The sequence below is a fragment of the Colias philodice genome, chromosome 15, assembly GCF_061535455.1.
Source record: "Colias philodice isolate Cphi_HAF_F1 chromosome 15, ilColPhil1 Martin Lab GWU primary, whole genome shotgun sequence".
Lineage (NCBI taxonomy): Eukaryota > Metazoa > Arthropoda > Insecta > Lepidoptera > Pieridae > Colias > Colias philodice.
Window position 1 is genome coordinate 4,967,334 of NC_143100.1, and position 6,000 is coordinate 4,973,333.

The window sequence follows — 6,000 nt, forward strand, 5'->3', positions numbered from 1 at the left end:
ATTTTATGTATATCATAAAATATAATCTAAGCCTCCCGTTAACGGCTTGCTATAGTTCGCATCTATTAACCGTGCTCCAGTTCTGAAATAAATATAGAGATGATATGATATAATCATTATTTTTTTAATAACAAACAAAGAGAGACAGATCATTATAAATATATATATTGTATTTCTATTATCCTAGAGATAGATTTAAAATTATATGCCAAAGTAGTCTAAATTTTATATATTTTAAAACATACAAGAAATTATATAATATTGCGTTAATTTTCAAAAGCGAGTTTTATGTTTGATGTGGTCTAGACTCTAGATGCCGTATCGTTGTTCTGAAATTGTATTATTGTCAAAATACTTATACCATGGCACATACAATAAAGTTAGGCTAATCTATTAGTACAGTATCGTGTACAAATGCTGTATATGTATTGTTGTACAGTATCACATCACACTAAGAAGCGAACGTCAAGTGCGACGAATGGCCAGGGAGTTCAAGATGGTTGGCTGTGACAAAGAGTAGCTATGCATATTCATGCGTTCTGGCCTCTTTACAAAATGTCGTAGCTAATGTTGTGTCGCTGACACGGTTTCTATGTCATAGCATTCGAGACGCTAATTTTGTGTACATATTGTGTCTCTATTACACCTCGAACAAGTAAGGCCCATTTTCGTAATGTATGCTGTAATTATCAAAAACCGGTATAATTAATAGCTGTGTTTTACCTGAAAATAAAACACATATTAAATACTTACCTATATTTGAAGCTTACTTATTGAGAGAAGGCACCTAGCTTTTTCCGCCTATTTTTCCCTCTCTTTCCGTTGTAAGTATGCTATCTCTCTCGCACACCTCTCCACCAGGTGGCGGGGCGCACGATAATGTGCGGGCGCTGGATGTTTTTCATTGAGTCGAAATCCACAACAGGTGGACGTTAAGTGTAAGCTTCAAATATAGGTAAGTATTTAATATGTGTTTTATTTTCAGGTAAAACACAGCTATTAAACACTTGACCGTAATTTGAAGCTTACTTATTGAGACCTGTTTGTTAACCACCTGGTGTACAATATATGGACGCCAATGTGAATTTGAATACATAAGTAATTACTTATTTCTTTATTTGAAAGAGTAAGGTGTGCAGATAGTATACCTACCAATAAATCACACAAATTTTTATATTATATAATATATTAACAATCCCAGATGAAAAGTTAATCAAATAAGAACCAAAAAGTTAATCATAATGATTAAAAGTATTAGAACTTATGAGATTGGTTCAAGTGTACCTTAGTTAACCTTTTGGGCTTGAAAAGTTAAAGTTACTACAATTTCCACTATCTTTAGCGTAAATCTGCGAAAGCGCCAGTAACGACTTTCAATTACGCATTTAGATGTTACTTACAAAATGAAGCAACAGCTGATCCCGACGAGGCAAAAATACCTCAAACTCAAACCTTTATTTATTCAATTAGAACTCTGCAGAAACACAATTGTATCATCTTAGCATAGAATTACCACCTGTCTCAACTCACAGTTTTAACCCAACCGGACAAGAAGAGACCTTGGTCCTTACTTTTGGGGTCAGAAATAAATTTAAAAGGTCACCCCTTGAATAAGGCAATAAAATATCAAAACAGGTAAACGGTTTTAATTATAATACAGATTTTTAACATCCAACCAAACTGTGCGGTATCTATTAATGTTTAGAGCCAACGCCACCAATCATAATCTAAACATGGCTAGTACTTTCAGTACAATGCATAAATTATTTATTTAAAACTGATAGGTCATAAACTCTGTACTGGAAACAAAATATATACTGAACTCAAGAGACTAAAATGATAAGGAGCTTATCTGTGTCCCAAAACTGCAATTACTACAGCCAAGTACGTTACTTTTAATCAATTCGGTTTTAAGATATAATTATGATTTACATCAGAACTTATATACCGAAAGCCTCGGGACTACATAACGTGACTTATCTTCTTATATATAAAAATGAATCGCAAAATGTGTTGGTAAGCGCATAACTCGAGAACGGCTGAACCGATTTCGATAATTCTTTTTATATTCCTTGAAGTACGAGGATGGTTTTTACGTAGAGAAAACGTAAATATGTACCACGGGCGAAGCCGGGGCGGACCGCTAGTTTATAATAATAGTGTTTGTGCATAACACTAGGCAGTCAACAGCTATATGAACGTCAGATAGGAAAAGAGCCAAATTTATCCAGTCAGTAACAAAGGATTTCAACTATAGGTACTTTATTCTAATTCAACCAACTACTACTAGCTACTCCGTATGTCTTTTGGGTAGACGGAGGCAAATAGGATTTTTATTCCAACTATATCATTTGATATTTTGAAAATGTACTCCACATATTTTTCATACCGTCAGAGTCATTTTGCAGATTATAGTGGTGCAGCACTGAACACTGTCTATTAGGTGGCTGGTGCTGCTGACCGGGCCTTCAGTTCCGCTTTCCAGAATACCTTCACCCTTCTAGGTGTTACTACTACTGAAATAGCGATACTCTATCGCGTCGTTCAGGTCTCTAACTGACAGGATTTCTCATATTATCGTAACAACCTCGCTCGTTCTAACGAGAACAAATTATCGCCAAGGAATTCTGCTGCAGGATAATGGCAAGAGAGATTATAAGCTTAACTATGCATTATTATGTTCAGGAATATGGTGGATTTTGAATACTATCGTCGTCTGAAAGTATCTCCTCTCGATTAACTTCATTGAGGATGCAGATCTGATCCCATCTTTGTTCCGTAGGAATGCTACGACAGTCTAAACGTTACACTGGACAAAGAAAATTGCCCTAAATATAGTCGGTTGTTCCAACATCCGTAATATGGCTAGCCTACCTTGCTAGCCCTTGATTGTAACTGCTACCAATGGAGGCATTGCTCTTGTGTTGTCCACAGTTGTGCGAGTGCAAAAATGAAGAACTGAGCTCGTGGGGAGCTATGTCGAATGAATCTGTGTTAAGATTATGACAGTATAGGACAGTTAGCTGTGGATGCGAAGACAGGACATTACTTTATTCATCCGTAAACACGCGAGGCAGCCACGGACAACGATATAGCAAGAACTAAACTAGCAAAGTTTAGTTCGCTTACCAGACTTTGTATGTTTTAAATGCAGTATATCCTCTGTATAGCATTGCATTTATGACTATTGATAAACTTAATTCACCCGTAAACACGAGAAGCAGGCACGGATAGCGATATAGCAAGAACTAAACCAGCAAAGTTTAGTTCGCTTACCAGACTTATGTTTTAAAAGCCGTATAGTCTGTACATTTCATTTAATGCCCCCCCCCCCTCAATGCAAAGAAATGAGAAGTCATTTGGCAGAGCTTTCTCGTTAAGGGTAGGGGTTCCAAGTAATATCTAATAATAAGAGGCTTTTGTTTGGAAAGATTGACTTTCCGTTATTTATCCTCTATCCTATGTAACTCAACAGTCAGTATTCTCAGCATTCGTTGAGTACTTAAACGTTTTACGTTAATAGTTGTATATAACTTTATTATACAATATAATAATCCTGGTGGGATGACAAAAAACTTGTCTAACAAACGATTATCCTAATCCCTCAGCGATTTATTGTTTGAGCCCCGAAGAAAAAATCTCATGGGTGCAATAATGAGGTCAAATGGGTTGAAAAACGAGTCACATAAATTGCCTACAAGACCGGGCAACTAAAATAGGCCTATGAGAGGTCAACTATACGTAATCAATCGTCATTTGTTACATTCAATCGCTTTGCGATTAAAAAATCTCTTCCGATGTTTTTATATGAAAATTGGTCGGCTAGTGCCATTGAATTACGATACCAAACATACCGTTGACACAAGGCTTGGTGACAATCCTCGAAACCACCGCCACAAATCATCTGCGAGATGATATTTGATCCGACTCGATTTGTGCAATTCCAATTTCCATAATTGGTAAACCAATGGTGGTTTCCTGATTCCTGAAGCGTAAACTTTTAGGATACGAAGTATCAATTTCATGCGCCCATTATTTGACGTCTCTAACCTTTATTGTATTTATTAGGTCATATTACTATACTGCCCACTGTGAAGTAGATTTCAAAAACCTTTTTCTACCTACCTTAGAAGAGTGAAGATCCGATACGGTCATATCCAAAACTTCTTTCGTGGGTCCTCGTTGACGAAAGCAAATATCTATGATCATTTTAATGATCAATCCTTTGTATATTTGCACCAATCGCCATCAAAGCCCCGCGAGGGCTGATATATATTTGCACCATTTCCCCGTGGGGACGGTTGTTATCAAAGCCCCGCGAAGGCTGATATATATTTGCACCATGTCTCCGTGAGGTACTGTTGTAATCAAAGCCCCGCGAGGGCTGATATATATTCGCACCATCTTTTCCGTGAGGGACGGTTGTAATCAAAGCCCCGCGAGGGCCGATATATATTTGCACCATTTCCCTGCGAGCGACAGCTGCGCGAGGGATGTTTGTAACTAGAAATAAGTAGGGCCTGCCAAAAAATGCTTAAGAGACACCCTGCGAGGGTGGATTTGACCTGGCTAACCCCTGCGAGGAGTAGTGGCCACATTTATGTATTCTGCTTCGAGCAAGAATACACCTTAGTGCTAATATAAAATTAGCAGTAAATAATCATTTAAATAATATAGCAATTAACAAGGTCCTTTAACTTATTTTCCAATGTTAGCGACAACTGTCCAGGATGAATTAATAAGAATTGATTTGACAATGGTAATTAATTATTATGTTTATATAAAAAAAGGACTAACTATTTAATAAATTCATAATTCAAATCAATTCACTAAATTTTAAAATGAACTTCGATTCATATTTATTTTTGTTCATGCAATCGATGTAACATTTAGTTGCTTTATATCCGTTAACATTCCTTACGACCGCAACCATACCGTCGTAGGACGTTATATTTAATTGCACAAAATAATCTCCACTCACCCGCAATTTTTTACTTTTTGTCAAGGTGTACAAGTTTATAATATTATTCTAAAACGTTAGAAGTGAATTGTAAATCCTTTGAAATAAATGTATCTAAATCTAATTTATATTAAGGTATCTCGATAATTATTATACGATAACCCTTTCAGCACAAGTTCAGTAAACCAAAGAATTTAATTGTAAAATTTTGGTACTTACTCGTTTTAACAAAAAAGTTGCATCATTTGAACATAGGAAACGTAATTTTCAATCAAATTAGCCGTGTGTAATATGTCTATTTTCACATAAAAACGGATCAGAATAATACTCATAAAAGGACACGTATAGACTACGGATAGTTTTGAATGTGTGGAACATTCATGGTACGTATCTACTATACATGAGCGAATTCCATCATTATTCAGTTGAGCGGTAACTCCCGTACGATTTATAAAATAATATCACAACGTGTTCTGACATGTCGTGACTTCTTGGAGCTGACTCATCTCGTTCGATAATTTTTAGTAATAAACTATGATAGGAATTCCGAACCGTTCCTAGCGATAACGACAATGTAATAAAGTCGTAGCAATGGATTGTATGCCTGTAAAGCTTTGAGTTGGCTCATATCCATACTAAGTAATAATTGTAATTTTTCCACGAAAAATTCACTTATAACCTTGTAATAAAAACACATTATTAAAAATGAAATAAAATATTTTTAATATCTATATACAAGAGAGGGTATTTGATATATCAAGTAATATCAAATAATCACAAAAGTAATACATATTAACGATTCGAGTAAAGCCGAACGGTAACACCGTTAAAATAGCTTTACTCACAGTATTAAAAATTCAAATATTAATTAGTACATATTGCATAATGAAAAGAAATATTTCAAAAGAAAAGTTACTATTTCAAGTAAAATGTAACGGTTGTATCGTTAATTTTAAATATCTTTAGTCATGCTATTAAGTATTTAAGCATATTGAAAAATAAACTATTGCTGAAGGATTCATTAAAAACCTCAGCATTTT